A 20,289-nucleotide genomic window follows, 5' to 3' on the forward strand; every position below is an offset into this window, starting at 1 on the left:
ATAATTTAAATCTACAACATAAAAAGGCTCTAGTTATACAGACCACTCCCAGCTAAACAAACAGTATACAGGGGGTATGAAAATGAGTAATGTAAATTTCACTGGCGTTTAAAAATGTTTATATGAGGTAGTTTTAGTACATAATTACTATATATCAAGCTTCTCTAACAGTTTAAGAACTGAATCTGTCTCAGCCCACAAGTAAATCTATTCTCCCAAAGTTCATATATTTTATCATATTGATTGAATTTTAATAAATAAGAAATAGAACAAGTATTTTCTTTGGCTTTTTACCCCACTGTGTTCAGTGTGAACCCCATCCATTTGCATATGCTCTTTACCTACGAGCTGTCATTTATGTCTGCTATAAGAGAGACGGCACTTAGGGAGCTGTCAGTCAATGCTGTTATGATACTTCAAGAATCATTCCTCCAGGCTTCATTATCAAAAATAAAACAAATTTACATGGAACATAAATGTGGATTAATCGCACGATTTGCTGTGCATTGACAATGACTTCAAAAGCACACAAGTTCATGCGGCAATATGTTTGGGCCAGTGTCTCCTTGACCATGTTTGCAATTACTTTGCATAGATTAAGTCATTTTTAAAGTGAATTTAGACAGTAAAGGTAGTTATCCGGATAGGATGGTAGAATTATAAGTGGTTTCCCTGCTTGAAATAGTAGTGTGTAGAAAATGTTCTGTGACATTATGGGTGTCTCTTTCACCCATGTCTGAGGCATGAATTTGGGCTCAATCCAGGACTCCTTTGATGGGTGCTGAGTGAAGGTATAGCAGACCTAGAAAAAAGGAACTAAATGAACAAGATTTTAGCCCGGATATAGTCAAGGGTCTAGGACTTGCAGAATGAAATGAAATTGGAATCAATAAAATCACTAAGGGCATGGTTAAAATAAACAGGCTTAATAATCAAATTCCAGAAAACTAGAACTGAAGTGAACTTCTTGAGGCATAAAAGAGACTCTTTTAGGACCGATAGAAGAAGTACCACTTTACACAGCAGGGAAGCAACTTAAAAAGTGCATTGCTCCTCAGAGGTGGATGCAGTCTGAAAATGTAAGTAAGTAGCAGATTGTGACCCAGACCTGAAAAATGAGTGTTCTCGTTCAAAAACGTACCGAAGTGTGATCTCACTCTTTTGCAGAAGTAAAGCTAACAACGAATCTCTAGAGGCTGTGTCAGAGAAAGGATCGATTTAGGCGGACCGTGGGGTATGATTCTAAGAAATATAAAAAGAATTGTATAAATTATACACGCATGTACACATGAACACACACACGCACATGTAAGACATTACAAAGTGTAAAGAGAATTATATAACATGGCATGAGTTGAGCTCTGTTCTAAGTTTTTTCTCATTGAATCATAACACCCCTATGAGGGAGACGCTGTTGCTACCCTCTTGTGAGACATAAGGAAGGTGCCGTTTGGACGTGTTCGATGCCTTGATCCGGCTCCACAACCAGGAAGGGAGGGAGCCGGACAACGTGCACTGGAGCACGTGCTTCTCTGTATCACGCCCCGTCCTGGGCAGGACTGGTGTCTTTACCAAGGGTGTCTTGAGAACCTCAGTCTCACCTTTCTCCATTGTACCTGCTTCCTGGTACCATTCTCTTCCGGAACCCAGTCCACTTGTCCGCCTGCTTTAGCACCAACCCGCTTAACTCCGTCTGCTGCTCTTATGGTCCCCTCACCCACCCCACCATCTACGTAAGGACACAAGGCTACATCTGCTAGGTTGCTCTTCGCCGGTCAAAAACTGGCTGCCCTTCAGACAGGTTTTCTTTGGCCTGCACAGTGATGTGTGCGTGTGTGTGAAATTTAAATGCGGATGCCGTAGGTTGATACACACCCTCCTTTATGTCCCCACCACTCTTGGCGGCCTGCTTCGGGCTGTTCCCATGTTCGCGTTACAACCCTGCCTTCTACAGGGTTGTTCCCATGTTCGCGTTACAACCCTGCCTTCTACAGGGTTGTTCCCATGTTCGCGTTACAACCCTGCCTTCTTCTACAGAGTGCACTGTGAACGCTACACACACGCCCTGATAAATGCTTCCCCATATAAACATGAACCCCCAAACTATTCAGGTTTTGTCTACTCAAAGATAGCTAGGAATGTTCAGGCTCTAAGATCCAAAGGATTTTTCCAGAAGGGCCAACCTTTCTGGACATTGAATACTTTACGATTTGGAGACATTGGATAAACCTGCCCAGCATCTCTGCTGACTCTGCCATCCAGCTGGAAAGTGGAGTCTCGGTACTTTAGGAATTAATGTACGAAATTAATCTACACAAAGACTATTTTATCTTTAACACCCATTATTTATTGATACATACTTTGCAAGGCTCTGTGATAGAACTATCTGGGTATTAAGATGATACCTGTCTTTCAGGAGCTTATAAACGTACAGGGAGAAAAAGATATTTACACCAATTTGATCATTCTAAAGAGACTGTGATATAGTCATGAAAGAATCGCAAAGTAATTTGGGAGTCTGAGAAAGAAAACATTACTGCCTGTCAAATGGATCAAGACGGTTTTATTTCCTAAATGTTTTATGGAGCTGCAAGTCAAATTAAGGAAACCATCAAACTCATTTCTTTACCATTATGCAGAACCACTTCTAAACTCTCTCTGAAAGCAAACTACCCGTTTTTATAAATCCGACAAAGTGGAATTTTCTTTCTCAATTTATCAGATCAGGTGATTAAAAATTATTCTTCAATATCCCTAAATGACTCTCAAGCATTTGCATGCCACCTTTCTTATTTCCACTGAAGAAACATTCCCGGCCCATTTTCCAAGTGTTTTCGGAAATAAGTATCATATCTGAAATCTGCAATTGTGTCCAATTTCACTGAGCAGATCACAGCCTAGTGAATGACTAAACCATCACATCTCTTGATGAAGAAAGTTTGCTGTGATTAGATTGTAAACACCTGCATGTTGTTATTTTAACTTTAGACTCAAAAGAACATTTTATCCTGGGAAATGTAGATACCTGAAATAAGCATGTCAATTTTCAAATGAAGCTATTAGAGTTCCATTCTTAATAACCTTGAAGCTTAGAAATAGCTCTGCTTATACGGTAAATCCGATTTCTTGTTTTATTTATGTGCCCGACACTCTTTAGATATAGGTTACTGACCTCAGGGTACACACATGTCAAATATTCATGTTCTTTATGACTTCGTATCTAATCACAGCAATGTGTCTCTTTATGCAGTCAGAATTCAAGACTTCAATTTAATAATTCAACCACTCGTGAAGTTTACAACAGGGAAGATAAAATTGACAGTACAAGTCTGCGTGACTTCCAGATTTTATATGTTATACATCTGATCTATTGTTGGAAAGAGAAAGCACAAGGGAAGAAATAGGATTTGGGTTTTCATCTTCTGTCTTTTGTACTTGCACAATCAATATTGTAGAATCCCACTGGGAACAGCAGCGGAGAGGGATTCCTGCTAAACCACAGGCACAGGCACTGGGTTATTAACATTGTATCAGTCTGTGCTCCGCTGTGGCAGGGATTTATTACCTGGTGTTCACTAACTTACAAAATCGTGGAAGCGCCGCCTCCCCTGGAACTACACTGATGATGCTGATGCAATGCCGTGCACCCGCCAAGTGGACGCCTCACGCCCTGCCCGTCTAGAGCCCATCTAGAGCACTTAATCCAGTTACCAATCTAAGCCTCACATGGGGGCGTCTGATTGGCAGAAGCTAAATCATATCTGGAACGCTAGATGCAAGGAGTCTTTACATTTCCAACTGGAGCAGTACAGGAGGGATGTAATTTGTTTCACAGTTTTGCTTGCTGCTCTATTCCTAACAGTTTTCCAAACAGTCCCCAGTACCTAGAACCTGGAACGTAAATGTCTGTTGAGGAAGGAAATTGGAAGTTAATCCATGGTTTTCGACACAACCACTCAGTGGGGATGTTGCAAAGGCGGCTTAAGCATCTACAGATACCTGGATGAGACGAATTTCAAGTCTTTTTCAAAACCCTTGAGGACAGAGTCCATGTCTGTTTTGTTCACATGGTACCCCAGCTCCACTGTGCCTGGTACAATACTAGGCAATCAATAAATTCTTGTTGGTTGAATGACTGATGATGTGAAATGTAAGTTGTCACTTTCTCCTGTCTCCATTATTCTTCAGGTGTCTAGATCCACATATTGACGATTCTCTGGTTTTTGTTTGCTATCATGTAGATATTATATTTGATAATGTTTTCATTTGATTTCCTTTGTATATTATTTGTTGCTTTTCCCTTGCTGCTTTTAATATTTCTTCTTTGTATTTAAATTTTGATAGTTTGATTAATATGTGTCTTGGTATGTTTCTCCTTGGATTTACCCTGTATGGGACTCTCTGTCCTTCCTGGACTTGGGTGACTATTTCCTTTCCCATGTTAGGGAAGTTTTCAACTATAATCTCTTCAAATATTTTCTCAGACCCTTTCTTTTTCTCTTCTTCTTCTGGGACCCCTATAATTCGAATGTTGGTGCATTTAATGTTGTCCCAGAGGTCTCTGAGACTGTCCTCAATTCTTTTCATTCTTTTTTCTTTATTCTGCTCTGCAGCAGTTATTTCTACTATTTTATCTTCCAGGTCACTTATCTGTTCTCCTGCCTCAGTTATTCTGCTATTGATTCCTTCTAGAGTATTTTTAATTTCATTTATTGTGTTGTTCATCATTGTTTGTTTGCTCTTTAGTTCTTCTAGTTCCTTGTTAAACTTTTCTTGTATTTTCTCCATTTTATTTCTGAGATTTTGGATCACCTTTACTATCATTACTCTGAATTCTTTTTCAGGCAGACTGCCTATTTCCTCTTCATTTGTTTGGTCTGGTGGGTTTTTACCTCGCTCCTTCATCTACTGTGTATTTCTCTGTCTTCTCATTTTGTTTAACTTACTGTGTTTGGGGGTCTCCTTTCCGTAGGCTGCAGGTTCGTAGTTCCCATTGTTTTTGGTGTCTGCCCCCAGTGGTTGAGGTTGGTTCAGTGGCTTGTGTAGGATTCCTGGTCAAGGGGACTGGTGCCTGTTCTCTGGTGGGTGGGGCTGGATCTTGTCCGTCTGGTGGGCAGAGCCACGTCTGGTGGTGTGTTTTGGGGAGTCTGTGAACTTAGTATGACTTTAGGCCGCCTCTCTGCTGATGGGTGGGGTTGTGTTCCTGTCTTGCTAGTTGATTGGCATGGGGTGTCCAGCACTGGGGCTTGCTGGCCGTTGGGTGGAGCTGGGTCTTAGTGTTGAGATGGAGATCTCTGGGAGAGCTCTCACCGATTGATATTACGTGGGCCTGGGAGGTCTCTGGTGGTCCAATGTCCTGGACTCGGCTCTCCCACCTCGGAGGCTCAGGCTCGACACCCGGTGAGAGCACCAAGGCCCTGTCAGCCACACGGCTCAGAAGAAAAGGAAGAAAAAAAAAAAAGAACAGACAGAATCCTAGGTCAAATGGTAAAAGAAAACCTACACAGACAAAATCACACAAAGAAACATACACATACACACAAAAAGAGAAAAAATGAAAAAAATTAAAAAATAAAAATAATAACATTTTAAAAATTAAAAAAGAAGAGAGCAACCAAACCAACAAACAAATCCACCAGTGATAAGAAGCACTAAAAACTAAACTAAGATAAACATAAAACCAACACCAATCAGACCCAGAAAGTAAACCCCAAGTCTCCAGTTGCTCCCCAAGTCCACCACCTCAATTCATTGTCTATTCAGGTATTCCACAGATGCAGGGTACATCAGTTGATTGTGGGGATTTAATCCGCTGCTCCTGAGGCAGCATGGAGAAATTTCCCTTTCTCTTCTTTGTTCTCACAGCTCCTGGGGTTCAGCTTTGGTTTTGGCCACTTCTCTGCATGTAGGCCGCCCTCAGGCATCTGTTCCCACCCAGACAGGAGGGGGTTAAAGCAGCAGCTGATTAGGGGGCTCTTGCTCACTCAGGCAGTGGGGAGGGAGGGGTACAGTAGTTATAATTGGAATACCGGGCAAGCCTGTGGCGGCAGAGGCCATGGTGACATTGCAACAGCCTGAGGTGCGCCGTGTGTTCTCCCAGGGAAGTTGGCCCTGGATCATGGGACCCTGGCAGTGGCGGGCTGCACAGGCTCCTGGAGGGGTGTGGGTAGTGACCTGCGCTCACACACAGGATTCTTGGTGGCAGTGTTAGCGGTCCACGCCTGTCTCTGGGGTCCGCGCTGATAGCCGCAGCTCGCACCCATCTCTGGAGCTCGCTTAGGCGGTGCTCTGAATCCCCTCTCCTCGCGCACCCCAAAACAATGGTCTCTTACCTCTCCGACAGGTCTAGACTTTTCCCCAGACTCCCTCCCGGCTAGCTGTGGCGCACTAGCCCCCTTCAGGCTGTGTTCACGCCTCCAGCCCTAGTCCTCTCCCAGTGCTCCGACCGAAGCCCGACCTGGCCTGATGGGTGAGCAGACAAGCCTCTCGGGCTGGTGAGTGCCAGTCGGCACCGATCCTCTGTGCGGGAATCTCTCCGCTTTGCCCTCGCACCCTGTGCCTGTGCTCTCCTCCGCGGCTCCGAAGCTCCCCCCTCCGCCACATGCCGTCTCTGCCCGAGAAGGGGCTTCTAGTGTGTGGAAACCTTTCCTCCTTCACAGCTGCCTCCCACTGGTGCAGGTCCCATCCCTATTCTTTGTCTCTGTTTATTCTTTTTTCTTTTGCCCTACCCAGGTACGTGGGGAGTTTCTTGCGTTTTGGGAGGTCTGAGGTCTTCTGCCAGCGATCAGTAGGTGTTCTGTAGGAGTTGGTCCACGTGTAGATGTATTTCTGGTGTATCTGTGGGGATTCTCAAGCACTGTGCCACCAGGGAAGTCCTGTTTTGTATTTTTAAAACAATAGAAATTTCCCTGTCGATTTCTGCAGAACTGTTAATAGCTTGCACCTGTTTAAAAATGTTTAAATAAATACCAAATAGTATATTAATGGGGGAAAAGGCTGACGTTTTTGCCAAAAGCAAGGCATTTTCCCAGTAACATGTTGTCGTATTGAGGTACAGAATGTTTTGTTTTACAGATTACAAACAAAAACCACTTTAAGAAAGGCAACTACAGGGACTTCCCTGGCACTCCAGTGGTTGAGAGTCCACGCTTCCACTGCAGGGGGTGCGGGTTTGATCCCTGGTTGGGGAACTAAGATCCTGCATGCTGTACCACACAAGCCAAAAGAAAAAAAAAAGAAGACAGAAAAAGGCAACTACATTCTTTTGCAAGTGCCGTCAGCACGGAGATCACGCTCTATCCCAAAGGTTCTTAACGTTGGCTGGATGTGGAAAAAGCACTGGTGTCTAGTCCCAGGCCCTGAGATTCTGATTGAATGGTCTGGGGTATGACCTGGACTTTGAGATTTCTAGAAGCCCCCCGGGTGATTCTCACGAGCATGGGAATCTCTGCTCTATGGCTTCGTCCTCTCATGGCGATGAACGTGCTACTCAAAATATGACTGCTGACGGCTTCCCTGGTGGCGCAGTGGTTGAGAGTCCGCCCGCCGATGCAGGGGACACGGGTTCGTGCCCCGGTCCGGGAAGATCCCACATGCCGCGGAGCGGCGGGCTCGTGAGCCATGGCTGCTGAGCCTGAGCCATGGCTGCTGAGCCTGCGCGTCCGGAGCCTTTGCTCCGCAACGGGAGGGGCCACAACAGTGAGAGGGCTGCGTACAGCAACAAACAAACAAAAAAAAGACTGCTGAGACACTTTAATATTCTTCAAAGACCAGCTCATGATTTCGGAATGAACATTTACCCTCACTTTACAATCCCAGGCATATTGTCTAACATTCCTACCTGTATTGTACCTGTTGGGGCTTGGCCAGATTCACTGGATCTCTTTTATTTTTCTGCCCCCATTCCCTGGCTTCTGTATGCTTTTGCTTCCACCTCTTCACATCTGTGCCTTTCTTTGGAGGTCTGCCCCAGGTCTGGGGAAGCCACTGTGGCCACAAGTACAGAAAGCAGGAAAAGCCTGGGAGTTCACTTCTCCTCAGGGGAGACTTAGCCAACAGCTAACTGGTGGGACCAATGAAAGCCCAGCTCTCTTGCCTCCATTTGGGATAAACTGAAGTAAAACTTACAGTCCAGTTCTCCTGCCAGGTCAGGCTGGTTCTTCTCTCCAGCAAACTTAGCCTGAGATCACACTCTTGCTTCCTTTTGCCCCTTCTGTCTTTCTCCCCACCCCTACCTCATCCCTGGTTGGTTCCCACTGGGAGCACTTCCTGAAAAAATCATTCGCACATACATTCTTGTCTCAGGATCTGCTTCTAGGAACCCAATGAGGTCACAGCTCCTTGGTGGCCCCATAGAGTAACTATCGGTACAAGAACGTGAGATAAGAAATGAAAGAGAAAATAACACAGTGAAACATTAATTGGAAGAAAACAAATAAACTTATTCAGCAATGCTTGAAGAAGGCGCAGAGTCACCAAAGAGGACTTTCTATTTTTAATCTTCATTTGAAAGTTAAAAGATTATTCTGTGTGTTTTTAAAAACTACCCAGAGGGGCTTCCCTGGTGGCACAGTGGTTGAGAATCTGCCTGCCAATGCAGAGAACATGGGTTCGAGCCCTGGCCTGGGAGGATCCCACATGCTGCGGAGCAACTGGGCCCGTGAGCCACAACTACTGAGCCTGCATGTCTGGAGCCTGTGCTCCGCAACAAGAGAGGCCGCGATAGTGAGAGGCCCGCGCACCGCGATGAAGAGTGGCCCCCGCTCGCCACAACTAGAGAAAGCCCTCGCACAGAAACGAAGACCCAACACAGCCAAAAATAAATAAATACATAAAAATTACCTAGAGATATCATGCCATGAGTGATATTTCCATCTATTAAGGGACAGCACCAACAGCAAAACAGTTTCATATATTTGATCATCAGTATCAAATTTGCAGAGATGGGTGGGTATATGTATTCTGCCAGGATGACTTAACCAGGCAGACTTGTGCAAACTGACACACCCTGATTAGATCCTTTGGCTACTGGCATGGGACAAATTATGACATGCCCATGCAAGCAGACAGGGTTTTTCTTCCATTCTTGGAAAGAAAATACTGGGTTACTTTTAAGTAAGTCATGGTGGTTCAAGAATCATTTTTGGACCACTTGAGAATGGAAAGACAAAGTGGATTCAATCCAATTTCAGACACATGAGGCTCCAGAAAGCACTGCTATAACAGACACTCATTTTTGCTCTTAAGGCTGCAAACTTGACAAAGAAGCAAATGCTAGATCAAGGCCAAAAGTGACCCGAAACTTCTCTTAAGCAGTCGTTTTTCTAGCCTGGAATTGAGGCCAGAGCAGCATGAAAGCAGCTCCTTTCTGAACACACGGACTCTGAGGCTGAAGAAAAGGCTTCATTTTCCAGAGCTGTCACTCTGATGCCTTTTTTGACAATGAGATTTACTAAAGAATTTTATAGAGAAAAAAAAAAAAGAGAGAGAAATTAAGCAAAATGTCCAGATGTCATCTGTTAAAAATGTTTTATTGAGACAATAAACAAATAACATCAACAAGTACTAAAATTTTAATTAAAATATGATTTACTGTGTTGCTTTATACCACTAGAAGCATTCTTATTGATGGGAAGTAAGATTGCGCTGCTTTGTGTCCTTAGGACATTCAAACATCACACTTGACTTTGCGGGTCTCCCCCAAATTGTGTGATCTCATAATGTCTTTTCCACACCCACGAACATGAAAATGTTCTATAACACTTGAAAACACAATGGCGGTATCAATCCTTCCCTTTCATTGCTGGCTACATCACTAAATAGATGTATATTATGTTCTCTTGCCTTCTGCTCAGAAAAATCCAAGTATTGCATTTCTGTCAATTCATTGATTGAAGAGCTTCCCCCTCAGAATGTTGACAGCTGCTTCCGATGTTTATGAAATAACTTGGGTAACAGCTGCCAGTAGATTGGCTAAAGAAGATCTGGAACCATGTAATTAGCATTCGTCAAATGTGCACATTTCCTTTGAAAAACCTCTTCAGCCCAAAGTTGACTATCAGGAAGCTGATGATTCTTGTCAAGTTCAGCACAGGTCTTGCTAATGCTTAACTCTCCATTAGCTGATTTTACATAGTTACTATTGAATAAGTTAATATTGAACGCTATCTGTAACTAATACTGCTTTAATTGTCCTTTAGCCAGCAAACATCCATGTGAGAATCGTCTCTTAACAATATAATGCACTGATTAGTCCGTTGTACTGGAGCAGATGTAATTCCTAGATTTGAAGTGGAGATAAACCCAGTCACCTAATTAATTACCCTTATGGACATACAAATATTCTTTGCAAGAAACAACATGGACGTGTATTGTAGTCTCCACTGTGTTAAGGAGTGCATTAAAGTCCTTGAAGTAAACACCAAAATAGCAACAGTGGACGTTTAGTGCGGCCTGCCTGTGAGAGATTTTTCCTTCTTCCTGTATATTGCAAATATTTTATTTGGACAAGCAACTCTTATATAATTGAAAAAATGAACTTTATATTAAAATGCTTTGAGTACTTAAAGGAAGCTACAAGGGTACCTTCACAGCCAAAGGGAACACTAGTCTTACTTAACTATTTTGAAAGGACCTGGATTTAGAAAGAACTTCCCCAGGGACTATGTTCTTATAGCTATAGGAACATACTACAATGTTTGCAACATATACATAGCAGTGCCTATAAAAGGACCAGCAACCTACAAAGAATGAGGACACATAGGCTCATGTTAAAAAATAAATCAAAAATAAATATTTGATTAGTAATATGACTACAGATCTAAATATCCCTAGAGCAAAGCTTATGCTACCTAGAGGACAGATACTGCTTTTAAACCCTTTCTTGAAAGCACGTCCACACCTGTGCGTTTGTTCATATGGTCAGTCTATCAGGTATTCGTTCCTGATCTACTTCAGTCTTCCAGGGTTCATTTCGAATGTTGCTTCTCGCCTGACCTCGCCCATCATTCCACGAAGAGGTCTGCATTCTCCTCCTTGACCCTACCTCTGCTCTTTGACCTTCTCTACCACGCTGACTGGCCTCTGGCTTCACCTGTCTTCTGGACTGGGAGTGTACCTCTCGCCGAGTCCGTTCTCAAGGGAGAGTTTTCACAGGCAAAATCAGCCACCTTCATCACCCACCACAATGTACTATAATCTTTTTAAAATTTTCATGCGTGATGCATGTATTTATTTTAATTTTTTACTCAAAGATAGTGACTAATAATTCTCTTTTTCTACAGTTTTGTTGAGGTATAATTGACATACATAAACTGCATATATTTAAAGCGTGCATTTGATAAAATTTAACACGTATGTCCAGCTGTGAAACCATCACCACTATCACAATAATGAACAGTTCTATAATGACCAAAAGCTTCCTTGTGCTCTTTTGTCATCCCTCCATCTAGTCCTGGCCCCAGGCAACTACGGAGCTGTTTTCTGTCCTTATGGATGAGTTTGAATTTTCTAGAATTTTGTATAGATGGAATTATGTTGTATGTACCCTTTTTTTCCAAGGCAAGGTCCTGGTTGCTTTAATCCAGACAATTATCCAAAAATTCATCCATACACTTCTATATCAATAGTTCATTTGTTTTCATTTCTGAGTAACATTTCTTGGTGTAGGTTAATCATAATTGATTTATCCATTCTCTAGTTAATGGGCACTTGGGTTGTTTCCAGTTTTTGGTTATTATGAATAAAGCTGCTATGAACACATGTGCAAGTTCTTGGGCAGACACGTGCTTTCATTTCCCCTCATTAGATAAACACCTAAGAGTGGAATGGCCTGGTTGTATGGTAGATGTATGTTTAACTGTTTAAGAAACAGTCAAACTGTTTTCCAAAGTAGTGGTGACATTATATACCTTTACCAGCAGTGCGTGAGATTTGCTGTGGAACTTTGCCAACACTTGGTATAGTCCATCCTTTTAGTTTTAGCCATTTTAGTGGGTATGTAGGGGTGCCTCATGGTTTTAATTTGCAATTCCCCAATAACTAATGATGTTGAGCATCTTTTTATGTGCTTATTTGCCATCTGTATATCTTCTTTGCCTAAGTATCTGTTCAATCTCTTGCCTGTTTAAATAATTGGTTTATCTTCTTATTCCTGAGTTGTAAGAGTTCTTTATACTTACAGGTCTTTATACATACATACAAGTTCTTTATACATACAAGAATAATTTGCAAATAATTTCTTCTAGTATGTGGCTTGCCTTTTCATTTTCTTAACATTGTCTTTTGAAGAGCAAACGTTTTAAATTTGGATGAGGTCCAATTGTTTTGATTTTTCTTTTTATAGTTCATGCTTTCAGTGTCACGTTTAAGAACTCTTTGTTGAATCCAAGGTCACGAAGTTTTCTCTTATTTTTTGCTCTGGGTGTTTTTGGGTTTTGTGCTTTTATGTACATATACGATCCATTTAAAGTCATTTTCATGTGGTGTGAAGTAAAGCTTGAGGTTATTTTTTGCATATCACTATCCAGTTGTTCTAGCACTGTTTGGAGAAAAGATTATCCTTTCCCTGATGAATTACCTTGACACTTGTGCTGAAAATAAATTTACCATGTATGTGTACGTCTGTTCTTAGAATCTATTCCATTGATCTGTTTGTCTAACATCAATACCACACTATTTTGATTACTGTGGCTTAATTATCATAAAGCTAAAACAGTTTAAGTCCATCATCTTTATCACATTATCACAATATCACATTCTAGGGCCCATGCAATTCCATATAAATTTTAAAATGAACTTTTTCTTTCTTTTTTTTTTAAATGAACTTTTTCAATTTCTACAACCAGTAGAAATGTTGACCATTTCATTGATTCTATAGATCAATTTGAAGTTTTTATTTATATCTTAATAATATTAACTATTTTGATCTATGAACAAAATATATTTTCTCCTTAATTTAGGTATTCTTTGATTTCTCTAAGTGCACAGGCTTTAAAATCTTTTTTCCCCCCCTTGGAAATCTGGATGTCTTTCATTTCTTTTTCTTGAGTTACTTCATTGATTAGAACCTCACGTATGATACTGAATAGACGAGTTGATAGTGGACATTCTTGCACAGTTTCTGATATTGGGGGGAAGCATTTCATCGTTCACAATGTTAGCTGTAGGCTGTTCACAGATGTGTTGTATCAGGTTGAAGGAGTTCCCTTCTACCTCTAGTTTGCAGAGAGTTTATCAGGAATGGGTGTTGGATTCTTTCAAATCCTTTTACTGCCTATATGGAAATGTTCATATAACTTTCCATTCTCGTTGGATAGTACAGTAAATTACATTGACTTTTGACTTTTCAACCATCCTTGTTTTCCTGGGATAAAGGCCAGTTGGTCAAGAGATAGATGGGAAATTGTATTCGATTTTCTAAAAATTTGTGAAGAAGTTGTGACTCTATGATCATGAAGGATATTGATCTGTAATTTTCTTGTGATGTCTTTGTCTGGCTTTGGTATCAGGGTAATCCCGGCCTCCTGGAATGAGTTGATAAGTATTCCTTCCTCTGTAGTTTCTGGAAGAAGTCATTTTAAATTGGTGTTATTTTGTCCCTAAATGTTTGGAAATTTTTGCCAAAATTTAAGTCATCTGGGTCTGGAGTTTTTACCTACAAATGTAATTTCTTTAGTAGAGAAAGAAATCATCCTTGGTATTGTTTATTTATTTACATTTGTCTTCTGTCTTTTTGTCCTGATCAGTCTGGCTAAAGACTTATCAATTTAATCTAAGAGCTCTCTTTGGCCTCTGGGTTAGGTACTGGTTACACTTTGCATTGAACAGGGTGATTGCATGGCAAGTGATGATGCTATTTCTGAAGTTAGGGGGTTAGGAAAGTTAGAGATCTCCCCTCAGACCTCACCCCAGTTTCTAACTGTATCCCTCTTATTATTTTGTGTGCCCTCTTCTGAAGAAATTTGGACAAATTCCTTTTGAACGGGTCTAAAAGAAATATAAGTGGCATTGAACACAAAAAAGTTTAGGCCTCCACACAAGATTGCCCTTACTTTTGATACCAGCTGCAAGTGTGGGAGTTTCTGAAACCATCCTCAGGTTTGATAATTCACTGAAAAGATTCACAGACCTCACCGAAAGCTTATACTCACAGTTAATTTACTACAGATTAAAGTCAACCAAGGGAAAAAGCAGCATGTAGGGCAGAGTCCGGGAAAAGTACCAAATGCAGAGCTTCTGTTGTCTTCTCCCCATGGGTCAGGGGGCACTGGTTTCCAGCATCCATGAGAAACAGTATGTGCACAGCTTTGCCAACCAGAGGTACCGACAGAGCTTCAGTGTCCAGAGTCTTTATTAGGTCTTCATCACAAGGCGTGGCTGATTGACTACCCATGTGGTTGACCGCAGTCTTCAGGTCAACTGATACCGGGTGGCTGCAATCCAGAAGGAGGGAAGTAAAGATTTGAGAAGGAGGGGTAGATAAAAGGGATGCTGGCTGGATAGTAAAATCTGGACTCTACTCGGGATACAAAGGCTTATTAGAGTCCACAGTGGCAGTATTATATAAAAGGAATGATGTCATATGTAACATTTTGAGTTTGTTTTTTTTTTTACTCAGCACAATTCCCTGGAGATTCTTTTGATCTGTTTGTTCCTTGTGACTGCTGCGTAGTACTCTGTGGACGGAAGTTTCTCTCTCACCACGGATGGTCATCTGGGTTGTTTCCAGTTTTCAGCTATTATGCTATGAACATCTGTGTACATATTTTTGTGTGGATATGAGTTTTCATTTCTCAGGAGTGTGATTACTGGTTGTATGGTAGTTGCAGGTGTAGTTTTATGGGAAACTACCAAATTGTTTTCCAGAGCACCTGGACCGTCTCACATCCTCACCAGCCATATATGAGTGATTCAGTCTCTCTGTATCCTCACCAGCATTTGGCATTAACACTATTGTCTATTTTAGCCCTTCTGATAGGTGTGTAATAGTATTTCATTGTGATTTTAATTTGCATTTCCCTGATGACTGACAGATTTGAACGGTATTCAGTGTGTTTATTTGTCATCTCTGTCAAACGTTCATGTGTTTCACCTATTTTCAAATAGGATATTTTTTCATGATGAATTTTGAGACTTATTTATATATTCCAGATATAAGTTGGCTACGTGGTTTTCAAATCTTTACTCCTATTACATAGCTTGTCTTTTTATCTTCTTAATGGGGTCCTTAGAGCAAATATTTCTAATTTTGTTGAGGTCTAATATATTAAATTTGCCTTTCGCTGATCACAGTTTTGGTGTCAGGTATAAAAATTTGAAGATTTTGTCCTATGTCATCTTTTTCCTCAAAGTTTTATGGTTTTACTTTTCACATTTAAATATGTGATTTATTTGTATCTCTTTCTAAAGGTAAGTAGCGTTGATGTTGAGTGAAGCCCAGGCCACCACCGGTCCTGCGAATAGAACGTATTGGGTGTCATCCTATAATGTCTTCTTCCTCTTACTGCCTGGTTCTCTGACATATAGGACTGATGTGATGTCGGAAAACCTATAGCTCCTAGGAATATTTTCAAGATGAGTAAGCTCAGAAAGAATTCACCGTCTCTGAGAGTCAGGTGATTCTTTGATTCTTTTTAAATTGCAGTTTTAGGACACCAGAAGCAAACGTTGAGCCAAAGTGGGTAGCACACCAGTGCATCCCATTTCGATGCAATACCTAAACCGCCCCCAGCCACTGCCTCGCGCTGTAACTCAGGAGCTCTGCCTGAAAGCAGAGGAACACCTTCAGGCTGAGGACCAGATTCCTCAAATATGCCACATCCTCGCTACAATAGCCACCTTTTAAAATCTGAGTTAATTGAAAACTGGAGTCTTCTGCACGGAAGCTAAGGAAATGAAGCGCCAGCCTTTCCTCTCCTCTGAGCTCTGCTCCCCACTGCATCCGAAATCGGACAGAGCAGGAAGCAGAGTGTGGTGAGTCAGTGTTTGGCGGGAGTGGGGGAGCAAAGTCTTCCTGGTCCTTTCCTAGGAGAGCCTTGTGCTCTCTGGTCCTGGAAGTTTTAACACTTAGTCTTTATTTTGTGAGGTATTTCTGTTGATTCTTTGGAGATTCTTATTACTGGGGACCCTTAATCTGTAGTTCTTTCAACCCAGGAGAATGCTTCCCTTTTGGTTTAATCTGTAGAACAGACTAGAGTTAATCTTTTGTTGGCCAGCACACCTTATCTAGAGAAACCTTTGGATTATCACAATTAATCTTGTCTCCTTAAGGGAAATAAAGCAGTTGCCGGTATAATCACCTGTGGCAGATACGAACCTGTTACAAACAGTCTCCCTCCAATGGAAAGGATGACTGAGGAGAGGGAACCACCGTAAGAGAGCTGGGCTGGGGCATCCCTGCTTTTTCTGATGGTGCTTGTAACAGTTATCTACTGCCAGGTACTAAGCTACCCCAAACTTAGGCAATTTGGGCAGAGCTCATTGGAGGACCCTCTGGGCCGTTCCCAGTCTGGCTTTTCTTGGCAAGGCTCGTTCACATGTCTGGGGCCTCGGCTGGGAAGGCTGAGACAGCTGGGCCTCTCTCCATGTGGTGTTTCATCGTCCAGCAAGCCAGCCTGGGCTTGTCCACATGGTGGCAAAATTGTTCCTAGCGGCAGGAGAACAAGCAGTAAGGCACCTTGACACTGGGCTCGGAACACACACAACGCATTTCCACTGCCTTCTATTCTGCAAAGCAAGTCACAAGCATCCCAAATTTAAGAGGAGGAGAAGTAGGCTCCACCTCTTGGTGAGTGGAGTTACAAATAACATGTGGCTACAGTTAGTAAGTTACCACAGTGCTTTAAGATGTAAATGCCTTTCTGTCAATTTCCTAAGAGAACAAGCCACCTAACAGAAGACAGAGGATCAGTCACAGCCAAACCAGTCCATATGAGAGGTCATCGACATCACCTCTTTGACCACTTACAACCAAGAATGCCCAGATAATGACACTGCTGCTTTGGTGGAGGAGAGTGAGAAAAGAAAGATGGGCGATTAAATGCCGCTTATATCTTTTCTTTTCGGTTCACAGTATCAAATAATAAATAGGCCTTTTGTTTCCTTTCATAAGTACAGTGTTCTAAACCTGTTTCATTTGAGCTCCGGAGAAGTGAAATAAGCTTTCTGTAAACCCAAGCTGTTACCAAGGACATTTTTCTGTGATAAAGTTTAAGTCCAAGTTCAACTACACATAGTGAATGCCAGGTGCTGTAATGCTTCACAGTTGTGTGACGCTCCAAGCGGGTAGAGGGGGCGTGTGTAGCATGATTACCATCTCCCATCCATGTTTTTTGAAATTTTTGAAATTCGTTGCCACGAAATCATTGCGCTTGAGTTTAAGAATATATTTGAGTTTTCCCTGGCCTTGCATCCACAGCCAGTGACATTTTGAAAAATGTACTGAAATGGATTAATCTAACCTTCATGTGTACCAGTGAAGGTTCAATGCAAAACAATCAGTATGACAAACATTTCAGCCTATTAGCCTAAGTATTTAGGGCTGTTTATTTGAAATGTTTTCAAGGTTTCAAGAACATAAACATATCAGCTGGAAAAGATACATTTCCATCCACCCACTCATATGGAAAAGCCAGTATATTTTTATAGCTCAAAAAATCAGTTATTTTCCCAGGCAAATACACGGGTGGCATTTTCAAGGCATTTTCCAATGTTACACCTGTGGACTGGAGAACAGAATCAGGCTCTTTGTGTCTCAGGAAGGGAAAAGCATCAAGTACTGAATACCTCTTGGCTTTGGCACAAAGACACTATTTAGTATGATATGTGCTTACATTATAGATGCGAACCAGCATTTAGGCATGTAGCCAATGTATAATCACTGACATTATGGCTGAAAGAGCCATATAATGTGGTATAATGTCATGATGGAAACTTGACCCTTTCCACCTAGATTTTGGTACCCTGCTGACTGAATATTGCCTACGCTAACTTCTCTGGGTAGATGACAGAATTGTGCAAATTGTTAAAAAAAAAATACAGCAAGGCCAAGCTTTACTCTTTCGGCTACTACATAGAAACACTTGGTAGTGATTTTTGAAGAGAACTGTTCAAATAGCTACACTGTTACTTGCTGAGTTCATACAGCGTTTGAACATACCTCTTGTCGACCACTGTTTCTCCGACTTCTTTTGGGCTGTCTCATACTCTCCAGAATGAACAGAATGCTTTCAACACTGCAGATGCTGAACCACCTTTATCCATTTTCCTTTAAGCAGCACAATATTCTTTAGGTGAGCAATTCTTATTTTCCCGGGAAGATTTTTGTGAGTAGTGAATAGAAAGTCACTTATTCTTTTTTTTCTTTTCTTTTTCCCCCTTTCTTTCTTTTTGTCTTTTCTTTGTTTGTTTGTTTTTTTCTTTGTAAAGTATCAAGGTGCAAAGGGAAAAAACACGTGCTTTGCTGTCAGATGCAGTAATCCACCATGACCACTTTCTAGCTAGTTAGTTACAAACCTCCTTGAACCTCAGTTTCAAGGTCTGCATAATCAGGGCAATAGCCCCAGCTATGCAGGTGGTTAGCGATAATGAGCAGCATGGTATGTAAATTTCTGAGCAGATTGTAGGTATGTTATAAATAGTCAAAATTATCATTGTACTTTGCATAGTCAGGACATGTCTGTATTTATGTCTGTGGTTCATCTTTTAGTTATGCATGTTGAAATGTGCTTTTATTATATAAAACATTTAGTTTATACATCGACCTGGTTCCCATATTCTTTCAGGCACATTTTATTACTATTCCTGATAACAGCTTAACCAGCAGTGTTTACATCAATTGGGCACGAAGTGGATTCTGGGGGGACTGAGCTCTGAGGCACAGCTGGTCTGCTCCCTGTGCTGTGTCATGGGGAGAGCACTGCCTTCCAGGGAGGACACTTGTACTCTTGTTCTTAAAATGATAAACTCTAGTTGATAATATTTACCTTGACCAGCCCACACAGTAGTATATGATAAACTATGACCACTTTTTAAAATGTTATTACTTCAAATGTGACCTTAAATTCGTTTTAAAATGCCGTTTTTAAGAATTTAAAAATGATACTTTACAATAGTATTATTTTAAACACTTCATATAAGTGGAATCATGCAGCACTTGTCTTTTTGTAACTGGCTTATTTCATTGAGCATAATGTCCTCAACGTTCACCTGCATTGTCACCTGTAGCAGGAGTCTCTTCATTTCAAGGCTGATAGCATTCCACTGTGTGTAGAGGTCGCATTTTCTTTATCTATTCATCCATCAGGCAATATTTAGGTTGTATCCACACAGCCTAAATATTGATTTTTAGGAATAGTGCTGCAATGAACAGGGGAGTGCTAACAATCTCTTTGAGATCCTGATTTCCATACTTGGGGGATAAATACCCAGAAATGGGATTGCTGGATTATATGAAAATTTTCTTTTTAACTTTTTGAGAACCGCCCCCCCCATACTATTTTCCATGGCAGCTGCAGCATTTTACACTCCTACCAACAGTGTACAAGGTTCCAATTTCTCCACATCTTCCCCAATACTTAACGTACAATTTCACCAGCTCGAACTGTGATCCCTGCCCCTCCCCCAGTGCTGCTCCAGTTCCCCTCTTCCCTGCCTTTCCAGAGCTCAGACAGAAAAACGGAGTCATCCTTACCTTCTCGTCTCACACCCCATATACAACCCATCAGGAAATCCCACTGAGTCTACCTTACACATACACCTGGGATGTACCCACTTCTCACCACCTCCCAGCCTGGTTCAAGCCACTCTCTTATCTCACCTGGATTGTTTCCACTCTTGCTGCCTTGAAGTTCCAGTTGGCTTGCGTCATTCTACCCAAAACCACTGATGGCTCCCATCTCGCTCAGAGTAAAAGGAAAGTCTACAGTGATCTGCACAGGCCCTGCAGGATCTGTCCCCCTTCCCCACCCCCCAGTTCACTTACCTCCCTCTCACCTCACGTCCTGCTAGGTCCCCCTGTTCACTCTGCTCCAGCCACATTCACTCTTTTTTGCTTTTTCTCCAATATTGCAAATACGCTCCCACGTAGGGCCTTCCCCCTTTCTCCTCCCTCTTTCTGTGGCCCCCTTCCCTCCTCAAAACATTTGCAGATGTCCCTTCTCACTGAGACTTCCCTCGACCACATTGTTTCAATTGCAGCCCCCAACTTTATCCTCCTTCTCCACTTCTTTCTTCTCCAAAGACTTATCCCCTTCTTATCAATTCTGTACTCATCTGTTTTGTTCATGGCCT

This window comes from Tursiops truncatus, chromosome 14 (genome assembly GCF_011762595.2).
Source record: "Tursiops truncatus isolate mTurTru1 chromosome 14, mTurTru1.mat.Y, whole genome shotgun sequence".
Classification (NCBI taxonomy): domain Eukaryota; kingdom Metazoa; phylum Chordata; class Mammalia; order Artiodactyla; family Delphinidae; genus Tursiops; species Tursiops truncatus.